We start from the raw sequence: 24,648 nt of genomic DNA, 5'->3' as shown, positions 1-24,648 counted from the left end.
AAAAACTTTTTAAAAAAAACTCATGGTTGACATTACCATTTTTCTCTTCTTTTTACGTTGTCACCTCCCCCCCTCTAATGAATAGGTGAGTGTAAAAACTGCATTTGCAGTGATTAGTCCTTTTCATTTTGTCTATTGTATTGGTGTTTGTGTAGCACTATATTGTGGGCAAACCACTTTGAACCGCATAAGGCTCGTCTATTTAAATCCGCTCACTGAAACAATGTGTATAGAGTGCTGTCCCCAGCTCTCCACCTTCATGGGTTTTGTTAACCCATGCCATTTCACAAGTGTGGTTAACCACTCCAAGCAACATTCAATACACATTGGTGGGCTAGCTGAGAGTCTTATGCCTAACGGCAGTACCTCTTCCCCCACCCCCGCTACTCAAATACCAGCAATAAATCAGGGTCTTGATACTGGAGAATTGTGAAGGCAAATATACAAGTAGTCAATGGGTGAATATTGCAAATTAACCCCTGCACGTACACACTTATGTTCATGTTGTGAACGGCACACTGCCTCAGCAAAGCAAATTTCCCATACACACAAATCAGGTGATGAGTAAAAGCCACAAAAGCGCTGCCCAATCATTTGATGATCCGAATAGTTGAATATTTTGCATTTAATATATGGCACTATGAATTTGGGGCAAAAGGAGAGGAGTCTTTCGACAGGTCGGGTGCTAAAACAAACTGCACCTGACCCCTCTTTCCACAGCTCAGTATGTAAGAATTATTAGGAAGATGATATGACCAAAGTGAAAACCTCTCAATGGAGGAGATCACTGAATGCCTTATGTCCCGTATGCAGGTGTCTGGATATGTAGTTATTAATAAACTTGGTGCAGACTAATATGATCTTTCGAATTATCCAGTCCGAGCTTTCTTATCAGTGGGTATAGCTATGGATGAAACCAGTTACCAGTTTCCCATGCAAAATATCAATACATCCTCTACAGTGAACTCTTGGCATGCACTTAGTCAGAGAGGTGGAGAGGCTAAGACAGATCACAGCCTGTCAGCACAGTGGGATTTCCCTGGAATAGAAGGAAGCACGTGGGACACGGGTCATGGGTGTAATTTTAGGGGGGACAGAGTGCTTGTCCCCCCAACTTTTGTGGCACACCATCATGTCCCATTCATTTGGCAGGGGACCCTTTCATTTAGATGTTATGTGTCCCCCTAACCCCCAACGTTTTCAGCAAAGTAACTCCACCGACAGCGGATAAAAAGAGGATATGACCGCTGCTCCCTCTTGGGTATGCACAGTCCTCACAGCATCCAGAGAACACCACGTTTCCAGTGAATCCTTTCCTCATCAGGACCACTGCAACAAAATGTGTGTGCGTTTGGTGGCTTGGGAAGAAGCTTCCTGGAGCCAAACTGGGCCAGCCTCTTTTCATGGTGGAAAATAATTCTTGCCAGGCAGCCATTGGTATACCTTTGTGTCCCCATCGTACAAGTGACAACACAGCTAGCAGCCTCAGACTCGTTAATGTTTGGGGATCTATGTTAAAAAGCAAAGGGGTAATGAAGGAGCCCTGAAAAACACCAAGGAGGTTGTGAGAAAACCAATTCCGGCAGTCTCCCTCTCTGTTCTCTATCCAACTTCAGAGCATGTTTTCTTCTCTTTTGAAAATCAGACATGGTCGAAGTGCGGCTCTGTCCACAGAAGATGCTTGCATTTCATGCTTCTCCTTTGCTCCTCCCATAGTTCCAGCTTTCTAGACAATCAGTAAGCTTGGAATGGAGGCTCTATCTGCCTTTAAAGGCTGCATGTTTAGCTTCTGTTTGTGATGTGTAGACACACACACACATACACACAAACACACACGTGTGAAACTGCCCTCTTATCTCCTTGCACACGCACTAAAAACATTAGAACCCTTACCATTGGACTCTATTGTGTGCTACACTAGGTATCTTTTGCCTTGGGCCCACTAACTTGGCAGACAGTCACCTACCACACAACGGAGCGCTCTGGTGCGGCCTCCAATGCTTCACTAGATGATCAAAACCAGGTTATAGTCTAGCGCAAAAACAGTGCAAGTAACTCCAACAGCTTGAAGAAATTGTCATGATGAAATGCAGCTCACAGAGCTAATAGATTAGCACGTTCAACAAACATGAATCAGAAAAAACGATTAGACCACTGAGATCTTGCCTGGTCTGTGGCTGTGGACCAATGCATCCACTACAGGGACCTGTGTTTGACCTCACGGTCACAGGTTCGAATCCTGGCAGGTCCACTTAGCCCTTAATCCTTCCGAGGTCGATAAAATGAGCACCATTAAGTTGGGTAACAATAAACATCTGTTATTAGCACCAAGATGCTCCTTCGGGGGTGAACATGCGCTTTACAAATATGGCTGTTTTGTTAGAACAGTCTTTGCACGGGTGCAGATTCCATGACATGGAGAGCGTGAAAGCTGGAGTCCAAAGTATTAAGCTGGAAAAACCTTTCTACATGACCACTCAATTAAAACAAATTAATATTCAGAGGTCTTGGAGGCCCAAGGCAAACCACCAGTGGGTCTATAATTGTTCAAACTCTGTGGTGTTAACACTGGCTTTCTTCAGCATATTGTGGATTGGCCGGGATGGACATTTGAATGAAAGATGAACCTTTAAAAAATGTACTTTAGAAAACAGTGGGCCTATGGACAAGCTTTACTTTGGTCTTAGTCCAGCTTCTGGCAATCCCTGAAGGGTCAACAAAGAGAAGGTGGCCAATTCACAGCCATTCAGAGTGCACAGGAATCGTACTTGGGAGATGCACGTAACATGTCTACACACTGCACAAAAAGTTACCCAGCCTAATAAAACGCTGGTCCCTGGCACCACTTCCAGAAAGGAACTCAACATTGTATGAGGTTTGTGTGCAGTGGGAGCGACACATCCTCTGGTAAAATGAAGTGAACTTCAATACTGCCTGAACTCTTGCCTATCTATTTCATTCTTCAATTGTAACTAAGGAACCTGCACATTTTATCTGTATGCTTGTAACTGATTTTCTTAACAAATGTTATATGCTCAAAACTGAAATCAATAAGCCTTCTGTAACAAGTGCCATGATGCCCCAGGGCCGCTGTGCGCTATATAAATATAAATACATAAATAAATACAAATACTAAAGGTCTCCTTGGTTGGGGACACTGGCAATTTTTATGTAGATTTTCCTTATTACTTAAACATCTTTCTGACTGATTGCAATTCCTTCCATAATATTGCTTTGCTTAATGTAGATGATGAATAACAGCAGATGACAAAAGGGGCTATGGGGGTCACCAACTGAAATAAAAATATATATACAGGAATATACAACTGTATAAAAAGCTAAACGCTGTAGAAAGTTTCAGCAACTGTTTAGTCAGATATATTAAGTTTGGAGGAATGTTGCCTTTTTAAGCATGCTTTTGTATTAGATAGGGGGGAAATCTGCATGGAAAAAATAAATAGGCAAAGAAAAATCTAAATGTCTAATTACATCTCCAAATTCTGATTTTCTTTTACAATTGCATTGTTTTAAATTAAAGTTTATAAATAGGAAATTCAGAAATCCATTACTTTCTACAGAATCATCATTAAACCAAAGATTTTGGTTGTGCAATATTATTTACATATTACTGATAACCATATTTCAAAGAAAGAGGCAGTTTTAGGTGATCTGTACAAATAACCACTTCATAATATCATGATCTTAATACGCACATGTCATTCCAGAATGAAGGCGATAAGCAAAGAATATTTTCTTTAAATAACACTGTAAGCAGTAAAAGGTTCACTTAATGAACCATTATCAAGTAGAATAAGAAAACCAAGGTAAACCTATATGAAAATCATGATTCAGTAATAAAAATGCAGTCCACACTTTTGGTCTTCTACAAAATCAAAGTTATGGGGCCTAAGACAAATAGCAGATGCAGGATTGATCAGGCTCCAATTCTCTTGAGGTGGGAATGTAAAACCTAAAAACACAATTTACCACCAGAATATATGGAACATTAATATCATTAACAGTCATTTATCTGTAAGGTATCACTAAGCTGCGTAGGATCAACAGGAATGTATTAGTGATATTTACACATTTGGGCTAGTTTAAGGGAATGTAACAGAAAGCCTTAGCAATAATAGGATGTCATTTCCTTGAATTTATCAGTTCAAGTCTTTTTAGTTGGCGAGTCTCACTCTGGATTCCCTGCAAGGTGTGGATGACCAATTCATGGTTACTCACAGTCTGTTTTTTTTTTTTACTGTCCCCTGCACGTCTTTGTCTCTTCAGTTCAGTGACTCTGGGTGGAATTACGTCCCTGCAATGTTCATTCTGATGGATTGGTCCTCTCTCAACTATTCCTCATCTTAGATCTATATCACTGTGCTATCCACCTCCAGAAATATTTTCAGTCACTAGGGAGGGCCATGCACCTATTCAGTGAGGAATCTGTGGGAGGGAGGACTTATCCAGCAGGAAGAACATTACAGTGTGGTACGTTTTTGTTCTTCAAATTGATTCCTTTCCCCACATATTCCTCATCTTACATAAACTACCATAGCAGCACAGAAACCTAGAAGAGGGAGGAAAGAGGAAACCATCCCCTAGACCAGAAAACTCAGTTTCACTGCACCAATCCAAAATGGATTTCATGACCAGACAAGGAATCAGGCAGAATTGCTTGGTAAACATGTGCAGGGAAGTCTACTAAGCTGCCTGGCAGATATCCAAAACTGACAGCGCTCCACCAAACCTCTGGTGGAGCCAGCCCCGAGATCCTCAGGCACCGCCTTCCCAGCCAGATCCTAGCAATGTGAAATGCAAAGTGTAATCCACCCTGACAGTCTTCCTAGAGTCTGCCCATACAAGCACCACGAAAACCACTGAAAAGAAGGTCATCCTTTCTGATGTCCCGCCTGTGAGATTCAGAGGTTGAAAACCTGCTTGGAATCAAGCTGAAAAAACCTCTCCTCAACCTTAGACGAATAAGGTGGAGGATAGAAATCAGAAGGTGAATCTTCTGAGAAAGATGGGAATCCCACAAGGCAGGACATTCTCTGAGTAACTTTGACCTTAGAAAAAAACAGGTACATAGTCTCCACCAGAAAAATCTCTCGCCTAGTGGAAGGGATGGAAACAAGAAATATCACTAAGTGCAGGAAATCCTATAGAAAAAGGACGCCAGTTGAAGCCACCATTAAGAAAGCCAAGATTTATTTTCCATGCAGAACCACAAATTGACATAGGGAAAACTGGTTACCCATTTCCTGCAAGCACTAAATAACAGTGGGGATGTTAAAAAATGAGCCTGGCTAAGGGCTCTTTCAAAGATTTGGTCTGTAGGTCCAGCCAGGCCAAACTGAGCAGGAAGTCCAGAACAGCAGATATGAGAAAAGTCATGGCATCCAGACCCATGTGCCTGTACCATGATGAAGTAGACATAAATAAACACAGTGGCAGGACTCTTGACTGAAAAGAGGATATCCGAGACCGTGCTCATCAAATCCCACTATTTACATCACAGCTTAACTTCTCAGCAACCAAACATGAAGGTGGAGATTGCTGAGGTTCGGGTGGAGTGCCCACCCATCTGCCTGGGCTAGGAGAGGATGACTACCATTGCTGGAAGGTATCAAGGAGATCCGATGATCGACATGTCCAGATGTTTCGAGTACCACACTTTCTGTGCACAGCTATGAGCAATCATGGTCATGTTGAAACCAAACAGTGTATTTTGAACCAGTGGAATGACAGAAATCAAGGGGCATGCATAAAGGAGAGTGAAATATCATTCAACAACAATTAATGAATCCCTGCGAGACACTGTAGGGAAAAATCTCTGGTGCAGAAAAACGTGCACCTGTTTACATTGGAGACACAAGCACCCCCAAATGGCGAATATCTCATTCAAACATTTCTGTCAGGGATCCCACTCCTCGGAGATCGAGGCCTGTCTGCTCATCCACAATTATTTTCTCCATGAAACACTTGTGTACAGGCGCGTTATAAATGCCACATCGTATCATATCATATCATTCCAGTAAGGAGATACAATGTTCTAAAGAGTCCCGAGCCACAGAGGCTGTAACCCACACCAATTCACTTTTTGGGCACTCATACCCACCGTGCTGTCTGTCAAGATCAGGCCACACTTGACTCACAACTTGGGAAGGAATGTCTCCAGAGCCAATTTGCTGGCTCACAGTTGCAGCAGGTTCATGTGAATACCATGGTCTGCTCACCTTTCGACTGTCCAGGTGAAAACCCCAACATTTCACCGAGGTATCAGTGACCACAGTCCGCTTCAGCCAAAGGTGCCATGAAGACCCTCACCTGAGCATATTCTCACAGAAGGTCCTGTCATACACAACCCGGTACCTGAAATAGATTCCAAGACAAGAAGCAACCACTAGAGGGCCTTCATCCACAATTGAGCTTCCAATATGAGGCAGAGGCCATATGCAATGAAGCCCAGAAGATGCAAAAAGACCAAGGTTGGGATCAAACTCTGGAATCTGAAGGTACAACCCATCCGAAGAATGTTTGCCACCTTTAATCGATGTGTTGAACTGGAGACTGGGAAGGGTCACAGCCCTAAACTGTACACCAGACGGTGGGTGTGGTGCAGGTGGCCAGACACCGGATCTGGGAATTGGGCTTGAATGATCTAATCATCCATGTAAAGAAAACCTTGCAACTTGTCCTTCCTAAAAGAGTGGCCACCAGACCTAACAGTTAGCTGAAGACCGTCAGAGAGAGGGAATCTGGAATTGGGCGTTCTAGCAATGAATCTCAGATACTTCTGTGATTCATTTAATGTGGAAGTAGGCATCCTGAAAGACCAGTGACAGTTTGAAACCTGGAGGGTTGGGGCCAAAGTGATCATATTGAACTTGTACTTGTGCATGTAAAAGCGATGCAGGTCCCCTTCCTCCTATGGAACCTGAAATTAATGAGTAACAAACCTTCCAATATTTGAAGGAACCAGCTTTTTGGCACAGTTCACAAGAAGTTGATAAACTGGCAAGAGTCATGAGGACAGTCTGAGAGTGTTGAAGGAATGGGAGACAACAATATCCCTGCAAGATAACCTGTATGGCACAGTGGCCACTCCATGAAACGCAAGAGGGCCTTCCGCATTTGAAAGGGGTGGAAGGAGGCACATTTTTAAGGCTTTTGGACCTGGAATACCAAAGAGGGTGGAGCTAAAACAGCCTCTGTGAGATCCTCTGCCCCTAGCTTGGTGGGAAAAATGCTTCAGACCTTGCTTGACAAATGCCACCAGGCCTCTTGCATACTGGGTAAAAAACAAAAGGAACTGTGAGCTGTTGTGAGACAGTAAATCCCAGATCTGTTGCTGTGGCTTGGAAGGCCTTAAACGTCTTCAGAGATGATACTGCCTTTTCCCTGAAGATATTGTCACTATCGAAGGGCATATCCACAAGTTTAGCATATAAATCAGGCGCAAAAGAAGATGTTTGCCAGCAGATGGCAGTGCTAGTTTAGCTGGCTCTAGCCAAACTGTCTGATGTGTCCAGGTCTGACCTTCCCACCACTAACAAGGGAAATTAAACCCCCTTTCATCTCTGGAAAGGAAAGAATCTATGCTGCCTCCGAGATCACATTCCACAAACTGTTGGTGTGTTTAGACAGGGTGCAGTTAGCTTTTATTATTCTCAAAGCCAGGTTGCAAGACAATGACCCCCAGAACCTTTTTCACCAGAAAAAAACCTTCTTCCCCTTTAAATTTAGAGACGCGCGGAGGTGCAGCCCAGGGAACATGCGCTGCCCTGACTCCACCCTCCGGTGCCACACCTCAGTCCCCATTGACGCATCGACAATAGATTTAACATTGCCTAATGGCACCAGTATTATTAGGGGGGAGGTTGGTGGGACGTATGGAGGAAAGGGGACTATGAACTAAGAGTATGTTAGTCACTACGGTGAGTAACTTATAATTACTCTTACGTCCCGTCCCCTTTCCTCCATACTGTATGGGCGATTACAACTGATTGTAGCCCCAGGGTGGAGAGGAGACCCTCCTTAAGCAAATAGGTTCCTGAGAACCACCTGTCCGAAAGCTGCATCAGAGCTAGAGCCGGCATCCAAACAGTAATGCTTGCAGAAAGCCGAGGGAGAGGCCCAAGTGGCCGCCCTGCTTATGACTTGCCAAGGGACATGGCGCTGGAATACGATGGCCGCTGCCTTGGCCCTGACTGCGTGGGCATGCATGTTGGCTGGGAGCGGCTTGTGCTGTCCCTCATACGCTTCCTTGATGGCAGAGACCATCCAGCGGGATATGGAGGCCTTAGAGGGCTGATAGCCTGGCCTCGAGCTTCCGAATGTGAGAAACAGAGCGTCCGACCTGCGGAAGCCCTTTGTCCTCTCCAAGTACAATTTTAGGGCACACCTCACATCCAGACAGTGCAGCTCTCTCTGTGCTTCGTCCTTGGGATGGGGAAAGAACGTAGGAAGGACTATTTCCTCGTTCAAGTGAAATGCAGATAGGACCTTGGCAAGAAATGCCGGGTGCGTCCGCTTTACTACCTTCTCTTTGTGAAAGGTGGTATATGGTTCAGAGGCAACCAGCGCCTGGATCTCGCTGACTCTGCGAGCCGAGGTAAGACCGACTAGTAAGGCCGTCTTGATGGTTACCAGCCTAATGTCCACGGACGCCATTGGCTCGAATGGTTTGTGCGCCAGGGGGCCCAAGACTATGTTAAGGTCCCACACCGGGTGCAGTCTCTTGACAGGTGGGTGCACACCTGTACGCCCGAATGTGCGAGGTGCGCCGAAAAGGAGAGCACGTCATCCAAATTGCAGACCAAGTGGTAAATACCCTTGGAGTTTGCCCAGTGGCAGAATCTGGTCCATTTGCTTTTGTACTGGGCCCTGGTGGCTTTGTTCCTGGCGCCCTGTATGATCTCCAGATTGGCCTGTGAGAGGCTAAGGTGCCAAAGCGTTACCTGCTCAGGTACCACACTGTGAGGGCTAGTTTCCCTGGGGCGGGATGGATGATTCTGCCCCCCTGTTGCGCCAGACGATGTGTTGGGCCAGTCGGAAGGTGTATCAGGGGCTCCTCCGAGAGGTGGAGTAGTTCCGAAAACCATGGCCTGGCCGGCCACCATGGAGCTATCAGACTGATCTTGCAAATTACCCAGTGGATCAGGGGAGTAGGCGGAAAGGCGTAGGCCTTCATGCCGGTCCACTGGAGGTGAAATGCGTCGCCCAGAGAGCCGGGGCCCTGACCCTGCCAGGTTGCAAACTGGGGACACTTCTTGTTGTGCCAGGTGGCAAAGAGATCCACTTGGGGATGACCCCACCTGTTGAAGATTTCCTGAATAACGAGGTAGTTTAGCTGCCACTCGTAATTGTCTGCTCCCAGCCTTCTGAGCCTGACCGCCTCCAGGTTGGATTCCCCCGGGGAGGTGGACTGCCGAGAGGTAAATGTCATTTTCCAGGGCCCATTCCCACATGCTGATCGCCAGCCTGCACAAAGGAGGGAATCGTGTGCCTCCCTGTTTGTTGACTTAGAACATACTGGTCGAGTTGTCTATCTGGATGAGGACAACCTTTCCCTTGTGAAGTGGTAGGAATGCTCTGAGCGCTAGCCAGATGGCGTTCAGCTCCAACCAATTGATGTGCTATTCCTGCTTCTGTCGAGTCCAGGTGCCGTGGACCGAGAGATCGTCCAGGGTGGCTCTCCAGCCCTCAAGCGAGGAGTCTGTGGTGATGGTGGCCTGCGGAGAGGGCTGCCGAAAGGGCTTGCCCGTCTGTAGGTTGCAGTCCATGGACCACCAAGTTAGGTCCGGGTGGAGAGATGGAGGAACGTTAGATCATCTCGGATTGCGAGCCCCGCACCTGATTCCATGAAGCTGCAAAGTGCAGCTGAATCCTTCTCATCCTTAGTCTCGTGGGCAGCACGGCCAACACGACCGCCGCCAGTAGACCCAGGAGATGTTGGTACCACCATGCCGAGGTCCCCTCTCTGCTGAGGAAGTGGCCAGTGGCCCTCTTGATCGCCGAGTTTTTGTCTTCCGACAGGAAGACCCTCTCGGAGCACATGTCCCAAATGAGTCCCAGGAATGTCAGAGTCTGCGTAGGCTGCAGCTGTGACATCTTGAGGTTGAGCGAGAAGCCCTGGTCGTGCAGTGTATTCATAAGGGCAAGGGAAGAGTGGCGAACCGCTTCCGGAGATGTAGCCCTGACGAGCCAGTCATCGAGGTATGGGTAGATGTGGAGGCCCTGCGCTCAGAGGACGGCCGCCACAGCGTTCATGAGTCTGGTAAAGACCATGGGGGCCGAGTTGAGGCCAAATGGAAGGACTTTGTATTGGAAATGGTAGCCCATGATCCTGAACCATAGGAAAGAACAATGGGGCTGCCAAATCGGAACGTGTAGGTACGCGCCCTTCAGGTCCAGGGAGCACATCCATTCTCCCTTGTCCAATGTCTCTGCTATGAAAGCTGGGGTAACCATCTTGAATTTTTGCAGGAGTAAAGAGTGGTTGAGGGTGGAAAGGTCCAGCACAACTCTCAGGCCCGCCTTGTTCTTTTTCTGAATGGCGAAAATCCTGGAGTAGAAGCCCAAGCCTTGCTGGGAGGCTGGGACTTCCTCCACTGACTTGCTCTTTACGAGCGACCGGATCTCCGCCAAAAGAGTTGCTGTCCCAACCTGTGGGAGGGGAGGAGGGAGGAGAGGCTGGGATAGGAAGGCGGTAAACCGTGGATACTACAGAGAGGATCCAAGGGTCAGCAAAATTCTGTCACCAGAATTGTGCATGGAGAGCGAGCAAACCTGGCACCCCCACCAGAGACACATGGACCCGAAGAGGCGTGCCATACCTTCTTTCCTTCTGAGGCTGACACTGAGGAGGGGGACTAGAAAACACCCTTACTCCCCCCCCCCTTTTTTTGTGTGCCGGTTCTGAGACGGTGAGCGGTCCGGCTGCCTGGATCTGCGTTCCTGGAAGCCAAGGAACCCTCCATATGTACGACCCTTTATCGAGCGCTGCTGAGATTGGGTGTACAATTTGGGCTTGGTTTTTGTAAGAGTGGATAAGGAACAAGTTACTTACCTGTAACTGTTGTTCTCCAGCTTGGGTCTGGCATGGATTCACATGCTCATGAATATTCCCCGTCGTCAGGCTGGGAATCCTCGGTAAATTAAAAATCAGTATCAGTTTCGTTTCTGATCTGTCTTTCTTAGTAGTAACCAATCACTGGTCTCTGGGTCATACTGCCCCCAGCCAATGACTGCCCTCTCCCTAAATCCCGCCTCTGGCAGCCATCTTCAGATTTGGTAGCACGTAAAGTGGCAGTATGACAAAGTGAAGAGCCGCAGAGGGGTAGGAGGGAGGGTTTGCATGTGAATCCATCACAGACCCATGCTGGAGAACAAGTTACAGATAAGTAACTTGTTCCTTCTCCAGCATGGGGTCTGGCATGGATTCACATGCTCATGAATATAAGAATACATAGCAGTACACACATGCACAACCACAGGAGCTGGTAAAAGGCTCAACATTAAGCATTACATAAACTCAAAATTAAGCAACTCTTACCTCCCCACCAGGCCCCCCTTCAGGCGAACAGGTTGTGCAGCACTGCTTGGCCAACTCTGGACTCCTCCCTGGAATCCCGGTAGACGCAGTAGAATCTCGTGAAGGTGTGTGTCGACCTCCACGTAGCAGCCCTGCAGATGTCCAGCAGGGGCACACCAGACAAGAACGCTGTGGTAGCAGCGGTCGCTCTGGTGGAATGGGCTCTCGGACGGCCGGGCAACGTTCAGTTCGCCAACCGGTGACAGTGCATGATGCAGCCGGAGAGCCTTCCCTTGGTTCACAGGTCTAAAGTTCACAAACAGCTGTGATGCCTTCCCAAAACTCTTTGTGCGGTCCACGTAAATCTTCAGCGCTCTAGCCACATCCAGCAAGTGCAAAGTCCTCTCGGCCGGCGACGAAGGCGATGGGAAGAAAACTGGTAACACCAAGGGCTCATTGAGGTGGAAGTCCGACGGCACTTGGGCATAAAGGAGGGGTGCGTCCTCAGCACCACCCTCGTGTCCTGAAAAGTCAAGTATGGAGGCTTGCAGGATAGGGCCTGGGAATCTCCCACTCGTCGTGCGGAGGTGATGGCCACAAGGAACTTCAACGGCGCTGAATGCAGAGGCTCGAATGGCACCCCCATGAGCCTAGACAGCACCACGTTGAGTTCCCACGGCGGGGCAGGAGCCTTCACCAGCGGGAACGATAGGAACAGTCCCTTCGTAAATTCCTTCACCAGGCGATGAGACCACAAGGACACCCGTCCCGTAGTTCTGGTGTATCGGGAGATCGCAGCCAGATGTATCTTGATGGAAGCGTGAGCTAGTCCAGCCTTGGCCAGCGACAGTAGGTACGGCAGTACTTGAGGGGCTGTAATCCGCAGAGGGTTAATCTTCTCTGCACGGCACCAGACAGAGAACCTCTTCCACTTATGTCCATAGCACTTGAGAGTTGAGGACACCCTGGCCTTTGCAAGAACCTCTCTGCAGTCAGCCGGGATATCGTACCCTCCAAACTCTAGGAGCCAGGCCTGCAAGTTCAGCGACTCCGGGTTGTGATGAAGGATGGCGCCTCCATCTCTGGAAAGTAGATCTGCGCCGGTCGGCAGCTTGACTGGTAGGGACGCCGACAAGTCCAGAAGGTCCGGGAACCAGACCTGCCTCGGCCACGCCGGTGCGACGAGGATCATCCTGCTCCGGGACCTCTTGAGCTGGTTGATGAGTCAGAGCAGCAACGTAATGGAGGGACCGCATATAGGAACAGGCCGTCCCAGGGGAACAAGAAAGCATTGCCCATGCTCCTCGGTTGGGGAAACCTGCTGGTGAACCTCTGGCACATCTGGGGTTTGCCCCATCGCTGAAAGAGTCGGTCCACTTGATCCTGGCGTAGTTCCCACTCGTGGCACGAGTACAGCTCTCTGCTGAGTGAGTCGGCAATGGTGTTTTTTATCCTGTCAGATGAAACGGCACCAGAAACATCCCTTGGGCAACGGCCCAATGCCACAGATTCTGGGCTTCCTTGGATAGGGCTGGGGATCTGGTTCTGCCCTGCTTCCAGATGTAGAACATCGTGGTGGTGTTGTTGGTGAAGATCCTCACCACCTTGCCCTTGAGGGACGGGAGAAAAGACCTGAGGGCCCAGAACACTGCCCAGAGCTCCAGGTTGTTGATGTGGAGCGGCTTCTCCTCCGGGAGCTAAAGGCCTCTCGCGTGAAGATCTCCGGTATACGCTCCCCACCCCTCCAGGGAGGCCTCAGTCTTCACCGTCGCCTGGTGGGCCGGGGTCTGAAAGTCTGTCCCTGCCGCTAGTGAGCGTGGGAGCCCCACCACCGGATCGCTCGTCGGAAGGTCTTGTTGAGAGGGATCCTGTCCTCGAAGCTGCCCGTCTCTTGAATCCAGCGGGAGTCGAGGAACTCCTGTAGAGGGCGCATCCACAGCCTGCACAGGCGCACAAGATAAATGCAAGAGGACATCATCCCAAGGAGGTACTTGATGGACCTCACCCTGGCCACATCCGTGGCCAGCAGACGGTGCACCTTGCCTAGGATGGCTTTTGTCCTTTCCTCCTACAGCGAGGCCAGACGCGCCACTGTGTCAAGCTTGGCTCCCAGAAACAGTGTGACTTGAGAGGGGACCAGGTGGGACTTGGGGAAGTTGATGGAGAACCCCAGGTCCGTGAGCAGCTGGACGGTCTTCGCTGTGTGTTCTACGCGAGCTCCCTTGTCCTTGCGCGGATGAGCCAATCGTCCAGGTAGGGGTAGACGTGGATCCCCTGCAGGCGCAGCCGCGCCGCCACTGGAGTGAGGCACTTGGTGAAAACCCTGGGTGCCGACTTCATCTGAACGAGAGGGCCTTGAACTGGTAGTGCCGCCCTTGGACCACGAACCTGAGGAACTTCCGATGTCCTTTTAGAATGGGAATGTGAAAGTATGCATCCTCCAAATCCAGCGACGACAGGAAATCGCCCTCCTCCAGCTGTCCCAGCACGTGCTGGAGGGTCACCATCCGGAACTTATGTGCCTTGATGTACTTGTTCAGTCTTCGCAGGTCCAGTATGGGTCGCAACCCTCCTGTCTTCTTTTTCACAAGGAAGTACCTTGAGTATACTCCGGAGCCCCGGAGCCTCTTTGGGACGAGCTCGATGGCACCTTTCTTGAGCATCGCCCTTACCTCCAACAGTAGTTGAGGGACGTGGATTTCCTTCCTGGCCACGGGAGGAATGCGGGGGCCCTTTTTTAGAAATTCGAGGGCGCGCCCCCGGGCCAGGGCATTCGGCACCCAACGGTCGGTGGAGATTGACTCCCACACGCTGACGAACTTCACCAGCCGGCCTCCCACTGGGGTGCTTCGGTGGGGGCCCGACGCCACGGCCGGTTCAATCTTGCTTGGAGGACGCCTTGCCGCCTTGGCCTCCCTGGTGACGATGGCGGGATCCACCCGACTTGCCTCGTCCTCTATAGGCTTCCTGCGACGAGGAGCGGGCCGCTTGGCGGCACGTAGAGGAGCCACCGCCGAATCCCTTGGAGGCACCCTGATTGCCTCCGGAGCTCCGAAAGGACGGCCTTCGTAGCTGGAGAACTCCTAGGGCCTTAGCTGTCTCTGTGTCCACCTTGATGGCTTGGAGGGACTCATCCACTGTTTTCCCAAACAGGTTGTTCCCGTCGAACGGCATGTCCAAAACCTTGGCTTGTACGTCCTGGCGGAAATCCGTCGCCTTGAGCCACCCTCGTCGTCTGAGGCAAACACTGTTGCCTAGCTGGCGGAAACCGGCAATGTCCGTTGGCACCGTTATGGCATGGTCCGACGCCACCTCACCTTCCTGCAAGATCTCCAAGGCCTCAGCCCTCTTGTCGTCCGGTAGGAAGTCCAACAGGGGGGCGATCTTGTACCATAACTCCCTGTCGTAGCGGGCCACAATCGCGAGGACGTTGGCCACCTTAATTGTTGTTTCCGCCGATGAGATAACTCGTCGTCCCATTGCATCCAGCTTCTTTCCTTCGCCATCCAGCGGGGAAGTTGACGTTGAGGCTGATGCTCCCCCTGCTTTCTTCTTGGCCGCCGCTGAGACGACCGAGTCAGGGGTCGGTTGCGCCCTAAGGCACAAAGGGGCCGCATCGGGGACCCGGCACTTCTTCTCGTACCGATCCCTCAGCCAAGTCAGTTCGTAGTTTTGGGTGAGACCGTCGTCCCAGATGTCATCCAACAGAGGCACGGCGAGGACTGTCTTCCTCTTGGCCTCGCGCTGTTGGTACAGGAAACCTTCCTTCTTCTCTTCGGGGGAAAAGACGGGGCTGGATGTGTCCGTCTTCTCTTGTTTGGGGGACTTCCCGATGGGCCTGGTTCCGGCTCCTCCGTCGGTGGTAGGGGCAATCTCGTCCTTATCTCCGAACATAAGGATTGTATTGCCAACAAAATGGCCGCCGAGTTGTCCTGCGGCGCCGGAAGCGACGGGCGTGACGGTTGACTAGGAACCTCGCCGGCGTCGCCGTCGCTCTCGTCCCCTTTGTCGGGATCCCTCCATGGGAACGGGCCTCTTCGACTCCCTCGTCGAGGCCCTCCAGACTTCAACCAGTTCTTCCTCGGAGGCTGTGTCCGTGTCCACAATGGCCACCGGCTCCCCCCTCTTTTTCTGCCGGGGTCTTCACGGGGGTCTTCTCGATGGGCCTGAAAGAGGCTTCCCTCTGCGGTGGCAGAGAAACTCTGGGCCCCAAGGTCGCCTCCACTGGCGTAGCCTCCCCAGGCAGTGCCAGGGCCGCAGCGACTTCCTCGATAGTGGCCTTAGCCCGGTTAATCAAGGCCTTCACCACCTTCTGAGGGCATGTGGCCATCATCTTTCGGGGGAGCGTCACCGCCTCCATCCCCCTCGGCTGGATTCTTCGACACCGACCGGGTACTCTCCAGAAGCTTCGCCGGGTTCTCGGCTTTCCTCTTCCCTGAGCCAGAGCGTTGGTTTGTGGTTGATGGTGCTGAGGAGGATGCGCCCTGCCTGGCAGCCAAGGAGCCCGACCGTTCGGTGCTCCCAGTGCCTGCGGACTCGCGGTGCTTTGACTTCTGTTGGGCCCCTGTTGCCGGGGCGCCCTCACAGGACTTAGAAGACCGCTCAGACTTCTTCTCACCTCTTTCCTTCCAGCCAGTTGGAGAGACAAAGTAGTCGATCCTTGATGGTCCGTTCCGACATGTTCCCGCAAAACGCACAGTCCTTCTCCACGTGCGTTTTGTCCTCATGAAGGCAGTAGAGGCACTTCGAATGCTCGTCCTCTTTGAACAGATTCTGCAGCTGGCATCCAGGGCAAACCCTGAACAGCTTTCTGGACATCGAGCTTCCTTTCTCCTGGGCCATGTCCGGGGTAGGACACAGAAACTTCTGGACTCCTCCAAGAAGCGTAACTCGACAAAAACTTCACCCTTGAGGGGCGTAGAAAAAATCAGAAACGGGTCCCCGTTGATTGGATGTAGAAATGGTGGAGCTTGTGGCTCTATTTGTCCGGAAAATGAGAAAATCTCTTTGAAAAAGCCCGAAAACGCAGCAAAAGCTCGAGAGCTAAACACGAGGACTCCCAACACTTGAGCGTGTGGTAAAAATCTAAAGAGGACTGCCAGAGGCGGAACTTAGGGAGAGACCAGGCAGTCATTGGCTGGGGGCAGTATGACCCAGAGACCAGTGATTGGTTACTACTAAGAAAGACAGATCAGAAACGAAACTGATACTGATTTTTTCTTTACCGAGGGTTCCCAGCCTGACGACGGGGAATATTCATGAGCATGTGAATCCAGGCCAGACCCCATGCTGGAGAAAGACTTTGCCGTTTGTGAGCTGCTGTTCTTCTTGTCCAGCTCTTCGTCCATAGAGGAGTGGAAGAGGGTCCGCCCTCCCACAAACTGTAGATCTAGAATGCACTGCTGGACATCTGGGTTGAATTTCGTTGCACGGAGCCAGGCTGTTCTCATGTCCATGGCAATACAGATGGCACGGCCCGAGGTATCGATATAAGCCACTGTGGATTCAAGAGGTCATGCGCCACAAGCTTGCTTCCGCTAGCCCTGCCTTAAAGCGTGATTGGCACTGGGTGGGGAGTTCCGGGAGGAAGTCCACAATTACCCGCCATAACCGTTGGTTGGCGGCAGCCAGCATGGCATCTGCGTTGGCCTGACACAGGTGCAAGGATGCGTTTGAGTAGATGTTCTTGCGGTACGCCTCCAAGATCTTCTCCTCCTTGCCTAGCAGCGCCACAGAGGAGGCGGAGGAGGACGACTGAGGCTTGGAGTATAGTGACGCTGCAGCGATCACAGAGGAGTGTGGCTGAGGATGGGTCCAGAGCAAGAGTGTATCCCCCTCCATCTGCCTGTACTTGGCGTCCAGGCATCGGTTGACCGGCTGGACCGAGTGGGGCTTGAGCCAACCCTTCTTGGCCAGGGAGACTACATCGGTTTGCAGTGGAATTCCTGTGTTAGTAGAGGGGCGTCTCATGAGGACTTCAGCCAGAACCCCCTCTGCCGGCTGTTCGACCCGCCAGCAAGATATTCATGGAAGGCCCTGGCAGAGGATGGTGTGTCCAGATCCTCCTCCTCGTCCATATCCTGCGGGTCTGGAGGATCTAGTGGAGGAGGAGGAGTAGATGGCCCCACAGGCTCGGGTACAGGAACCGCAGCTGGAGGCTGAGGAGGCGGCAGAGGTTGCAGAGTTGGCTGTGGAGGAGGCGGCTGCACCAGGGTCTGGGGGCCCGATGGAGGCATCTGTGGTGCCGTTAGCATGGCTGGGAGGACTTCCCTGACTGCGTATTTGATGAAAAACCCCATCTGAGGAGACCTCATGAGGCTGAAAAACCTCTCCAAGAGCGCCTCCTCACTGGCCAAAGAGGTGGCAGGGGGTACCGACGGAGTAGCAGGGGGCTTCTGGAGCCTCTGCGTACCCTGTCCATATGGACACAAAGGAAGGTTGCCCTGCGCAAATGAAGGGTAGACTGTAGGCCACATACCTGGTTGAGGCCAGTCCCACCTTGACACTCGTTCTTCGTCGAATTTGTGGAATGGCGTCAGACGGGTGCCCCTTTCTGGCACTGTGGCCATTTTGTCGAGCTGCCTGCCACGTGCCTATGACGTGTTGCTCAGCCCGCTGCTCTAGGCCTCGTCCTAGACTCTTGCCTGTGGATCGCGCGGCCTACCCTGCTCCTCGGGCCTCGGCCCGGTAGGTGTGACAGGTGTCTAGTCAAAGGGTCGACAGACAATGGATCGACCCAATTTGGTCGAATGATCAAAGGATCGAAATGCATTAATTACGGTCGAAATGGATTCAAAGAACAAGTTACTTTCTTACCTGGTAACGTTCTTTCGATGGGATGGTCCGACGACGTATTCCATATCTATGACAGTAATCACCACAGCTGTGCTGCTTCGGAAACTTTTTCGGCGTCTGCGTCCTGCGTCGATGACGTCGATGCGCCGCCGTCGAGGACCTCCTCCGACGTCCGACGTCATCCGATGTGATAAGTAGGACGCACGACGCCAGTAGCCTCAGTTGTAGTTTTTTCCCCCAGAACGTGTGACAATAGTCAACTGCCAGTCCGACACAAAGCCATGCGGAACGTAAGCTGCAAACGCAACAGAAATTCTGCAGCGGGGAAGGCAGGGCGGGAGCGATATGGAATACGTCGTCGGACCATCCCATCGAAAGAACGTTACCAGGTAAGAAAGTAACTTGTTCTTCGAGGGGATTGGGTCCTCCGACGTATTCCATATCTATGACAGACTCCCAAAGCAGTACCAAATCAAGGAGGAGGGAAAGAATTTAGAAACAAAATTTAGAATAGCCAATCAAATAGCAGAGCAAAGGACCGCCTTGCCAAAGGCCAGATCCTGCCCTCTGATGGAATCGAGGGAATAATGCCGCACAAATGTATGCACTGAAGCCCAGGTGGCAGCATCACAGATGTTGCGAATAGGAACACCCCTCTGCAGGGCAGTAGATGCAGCCAAGCCCCTGGTAGAATGGGCCCGCAAGCCAGCCGGAGGGTCCTTGCCCGCCAAGCGGTAACACTCCGAGATGGCCAAAATAATCCAGCGGGACAAAGTCTGTTTCGTCACAGCTTGCCCCAAGCGCTTACCAGCGTAACCAATAAAGAGTTGATCGTCCACTCTGACCCGGGACATGCGTGAAACATAAAAGCTCAAAGCTCTCCTAGGATCAAGCCTATGGAGCCTCTCCTCTTCCTTACCAGGATGCGGAGGAGGATAGAATGCCGGAAGAACAATCTTCTGGGCCAAATGAAATTCCGTCACTACCTTTGGAAGAAAAGAAGGACGAACTCGAAGGACAACCCTGTCCTTGTGAAATACAGTGAAGGGTGGCTTAACAGAAAGTGCCTGTAACTCACTCACTCTGCGAGCGGAAGTAACCGCAACTAAAAACACAGTTTTCAAAGTCAACAGCCTCAAAGGGCAAGAATGTAACGGCTCAAACGGAGCACCCATAAGAAACCTAAGAACAAGGTTCAAATCCCAACCGGGCACCAGGAAAGGCGACGGAGGGAACACATAAGTGAGCCCTTTCAGAAACTGTGAAATTAAAGGGATTTTAAAGTAAGAACATTCTTCAGATGAGCGCTTAAAGATGGACAGCGCCGCCAGGTAACCCTTAACGGTACCCACTTGCAAGCCCCTGTGGGCCAAAGAAAGCAAAAAGGACAGAACCATGGGGACGTCACATGCAAAAGGATCCACATTCTGAACTCTGCACCAGTCGCAGAACTTACGCCAACGGCAACGGTACAGAGACTTAGTTGCGGGCCTTCGGGCCGAAAGCAACACCTCCATCACGTCTTCAGGGAGGTCCCAATCCTTATACCTCAACCTTTCAGAAGCCAAGCGTGAAGGTTGAGGGATCCGACCTCTGGATGGAGAACCTGACCCCCCTCCCGTGAGAGCAGATCGTCTCGGTAGGGAAGACGACGTGGAGGGCAGATGGACAAGTCGAGAAGGTCCGGGTACCACGTCCTCCGAGCCCACGCCGGAGCAATGAGGATCATCCGGGAACCGAACTTCCGTAACCTCCGCAGCACTTGCGGGATGACGGGGACTGGAGGAAACGCGTACAGCAGCGGGAACGACCACTCCACCACGAACGCGTCTCCTAAGGCTCCTTTTGGAGGAAATTCCCGCGAGCAAAACCTTTCGCACTTCCGGTTGACACTGGAGGCAAAGAGATCCACTTGAGGGGTCCCCCAAAGGGCGAAGATCTCCAGGAGAATCTCCTGAGCCAACTCCCACTCGTGAGAGATCGTGCTCTGCCTGCTCAGAGCGTCCGCCGTCACGTTCTCGACTCCGGCCAGATGAACTGCCGAGATCGAAACTTCCTGCTGGATGGCCCAGAACTCGAGCTGCATCGCCTCCCTGCACAGAGGAAGTGACCCTGCCCCCCCCTTTTTGTTGAGGTAGTGCATGGCCACTGTGTTGTCCGTCAGGATCAGGACATTCTTTCCTCGCACAGTCGGCAGAAAAGCCCTCAGGGCTAGCCTGACGGCCCTCAGCTCCAACAGATTGATATGGAGTCTGGACTCCGACGGAGACCAACGACCGCTGACTGTCAGCCCGTTGGCATGAGCTCCCCATCCCGTGAGGGATGCATCCGACACGATCGTCACCTCCGGCCAGGGAAGCCAAAACGGAGCCCCCTTCATCAAGTTGCCTTCGACGGCCCACCACAGAAGGTCCCGGGCGACCGAGGGCGGCACCTGAATCGGGTCCGACATCCTGCCGGAGGACTGCGACCATTGCATCTTGAGTGCCCACTGCAAAGATCTCATTCGCAGGCGAGCCTCTGGCACCAGAAGAATGCAGGATGCCATGAGGCCGAGCAACCTCAAGAACTCGAACGCTGGGAGCGTCTGGGCATGCTGAAACTTGCGCACCATCTGCTGAATGTGAAGAGCCCTCACCTGGGGAGGAAAACACTGCCCCAGGGAAGTGTCGAGCACTGCTCCTATGTACTGGAGCCTCTGCGTCGGCGTCAAATGGGACTTCTTTAAATTGAGGGAGAAGCCCAGCCTGTGAAGGGAGTGGCAGGCGACGGACAGATGATCCAGGACCTGCTCGGGAGAGCTCCCCCTGATCAACCAATCGTCCAGGTAGGGGTAGACGTGAATCCCCCCTTGCCGGAGATGCGCTGCCACCACCACCATGAGCTTGGTGAAAACCCTCGGGGCGGAGGTCAAACCGAACGGCAGGACCCGAAACTGAAAGTGCGAGTCGCCAACCGCGAACCTCAGGTACTTCTTGTGCTTGGGATGGATCGGCACATGGAAGTAAGCATCCTTGAGGTCGAGTGACACCAACCAGTCCTGAAGCTGAAGGGCCTGGAGGACTTGAGAGAGAGTAACCATCTTGAACTTGTCCTTCCTGAGGAGTTTGTTCAAACCGCGCAAGTCCAAAGGCGGAGGTTGGCGATCTGCAGCGCCCAACGACTTCGCTGCAGCTTTTGAGGTCTGCAACCTCTCAAGGCTCTCGTCAGCCTTGCTGCCAAAAAGATGTTCACCATCAAAGGGCATGTTGAGGAGCCGGGACTGCACATCAGGAGCAAACCCCGACTTCCGCAACCACGCAAACCTGCGCATCACGGTGCTCGCCGCCATGGACCTACTGACGCATTCAGCTAAGTCCAAACCCGACTGAACGGACTCACACATGGCATCCTTACCATCCTGGACCAAAGCAAGGAAACCATCCCGTTCGACCCCTTCGGGAATATGTTCAGCCGCCAACGCAACACAGTTCCACAGAGTGTGCGTGAAACGTGACAAGGCACAAATGGAGTTGGCCGCCTGAAGCGCCATACCACCAGAAGAAAACACCTTCTTCGCCCAGCCATCAAAACGTTTGTCGTCCCTATCAGGAGGGATGGTAGGGTACGACGCCTGCTTTGCCGGGGCCGTGGCCGCCTGCACCACCAAACTTTCCGGAGTGGGGTGCCTGGTCAAGTAGCAGGGGTCGCCACTGGCTGGACGGTATTTCCGCGACAAGGATCTGCCCACTGCCGGGAGACTCTCCGGAGCAGTCCAAGCCGCCGCCACCCTACGCTGTAAAGCCATATGGAATGGCAGTACCGGGTCAGTTGGGGGACCAACATCAAGGATGTCCGTCAGATCATCCTGCACAAACTCCCCTGGGGGAGCAGACCATCCCAGATACCAGACACCCTAGCCATAAGGCGCCGGTATGAGGAATCGGCATGGGAGCCAGGCTCAGGCCGACCAAATTCCACCTCCGGAGAGGTGTCCAGACCACTAGCATCATGCAGCGACTGCCTCAAATCGTCAAATTGACTATGGCCCGAGACAATGTCATCCGGCACCTGATCAGGAACCAGGCCAACCGAATCCTCATCCGCCTCCGAAATATAATCCAAGTGGTGGAAAGGCACCTGAGAGTGCCTGCTCTTAGCCAGAGCCTTCCTAGGGGGTACACCCGAGACACGGGGCACCTCCGACACGAAAGGCGTCGATGGCGTCGAGCGAATCGGCGCCGCCGTCGAGAAAACCGGCAACGGCGCCGAGAGGATCGGCGTCGACGTCGAGGAAATCGGCGTCGACGTCAGATGCAGCGCCTCCAATATCGGCGGCGTCGACACAGCCCTCGAAGCCGGAGCCCCGAGCGTGTCCCTCGACGACCTGAACGTCGACGGCTTCGACGACTTCCTCGGAGCCGGAGCTTCGAGAAAGCCTGTCGACGCCCTCGACGCCTCAGACATCGATGTCTTCCTCGAAGACATCACAGGTACACACGGTCTCGATCGCGTCGAGGACCGGGACCTGGAACGGGTACGGCGAGAACGAGCCTCCTTGTCCGAACGGGACCTCTCCCGTGACTCGTGCCGACCACTCTTGCGAGCGGCGTCTCTCGACCTCACACGGCCGACCCCACTCGGGGGCGCGGACGGTTGAGTACCCTGCGACTCAAGAATCGCCAACATTTTCTTCCCGAAGGAAGCCCATTCCTCCGGCATCGCACGGCTGGTGGGATAACCGACGTGCCGGGCAGAGTCCTCGGAAGAGGACCTGGAAGGCGACCGGTGACGGCGCTTCCGAGAACGCCTCGAAGAGGCAGAGGAGTGGCGAGACCGACTCCTAGAAGAAGACCGACGAGACTTCCGATGATGACGCGGAGAGTCACCCCTCGAATCATCCGTCGAAAGCCCCGCCGACTTCGACTTCCGGGGCTTGGACACCCGACCTACCGACAATTTCTTCTTACGTTCGCGTAAGGCCTTGGAAGTGAGCGACAGGCAGTCGACACAGTCATCCGTGTCGTGGGCCTCCCCGAGGCACCAGAGGCAGGCGTCGTGCGAGTCAGTCACCGACATCTTGGACCCACACACCCCGCACTTCTTGAAGACCGGACGCGGGGTTGAAGACGAAGTGGAAGACATCGCTGCGAAGGAATATTCACAAACGAACAGGCTCGAAGAACCAGAAAGAACAGAACTCCAAAGAGTCGAGGCTAGAACCGAGAAACACGAAGCAACACGTTCGCGGAAAAAACGGAACTGAGGCTACTGGCGTCGTGCGTCCTACTTATCACATCGGATGACGTCGGACGTCGGAGGAGGTCCTCGACGGCGGCGCATCGACGTCATCGACGCAGGAGCCGAAAAAGTTTCCGAAGCAGCACAGCTGTGGTGATTACTGTCATAGATATGGAATACGTCGGAGGACCCAATCCCCTCGAACATACACTTTACAATGGTATTGTATTTAATACATTTTTATTATTATTGTTCTTCATATATTATTTTACATATATTTGTTGTATTATGTGTAATTTCAACATTTAAAACATTTTATAGATTACTTTTTAAATAAATATATTACTGTGCTTTATGTACTAAATAATTAAATATAGCAAATATTTTAGTTCAAGGAAAAAAGTTTGTAAGAATGTATTTCTTTTTGAACACTAGATGGTGCTATTGCATCATTTTAGAAATGCATAGTAACGTTAAACTGTTTAAAGTTTGTAACGTATGACGTGTTACGTTTCCTACATCGACGTAGACGCCTTTTTTGAAGTTCCTTGCTCGCGTTTTGGATGCCTGTTGCTCGCGCTCCCTTTTTTCTTGGATTTTCTGATGGATTTTTTCTTTTTAATGGATTTTATCATGGATTTCCCCTGCTTGGATGCTTTTTTCACCGGATCGTGTCTTGGATTGTTTTTTTTTGGATAATATGTTCATGGATTTGGGTTTTTCACTACAACGGATGGCTGTTCTTTTAGTGAGGATTTCTGTTTTTCCTGCTTGTATGGATTTCCCTTTTACAGATTATTTTGGCTTGGAGTACGCGTTTTTGGGATACAGGTTTTTTACTACCATGGATGGATTCAGCATGGAGTCGCTATTTGGATTCCTGCAGTTGGTGCATGTTTTTCGTGCCTGGAGCTGGGGGTTTTTTCCGGTGAGTTTTCTTTTTTTTTGTTATTAACATTTTAAATTGTAGGCTACTGCTTCTAGGAATTGCATAGGTTCTGTACTTTCAAAATTGTTTACAATGCTTTTAATTCTTTCTTCATAGTCTCTGTATTTTTTTTTGGTTATTGGTCGGTTTTCCAGTGATAGTGTTTGGG

General features: G+C 51.4%; 1 protein-coding gene across 2 annotated transcripts in view; it reads right to left on the bottom strand.

The window, feature by feature from the left end:
* PLD1 (phospholipase D1) overlaps window positions 1-24,648 on the bottom strand; it is an 886,935-nt gene that overhangs the window by 4,796 nt on the left and 857,491 nt on the right. The gene's annotated exons all lie outside the window — the stretch shown is intronic.

The sequence above is a fragment of the Ambystoma mexicanum genome, chromosome 10, assembly GCF_040938575.1.
Source record: "Ambystoma mexicanum isolate Mex_15411 chromosome 10, UKY_AmexF1_1, whole genome shotgun sequence".
In the NCBI taxonomy this organism is placed as follows: Eukaryota; Metazoa; Chordata; class Amphibia; order Caudata; family Ambystomatidae; genus Ambystoma; species Ambystoma mexicanum.
This window is presented reverse-complemented; position numbering and strand designations above follow the sequence as displayed.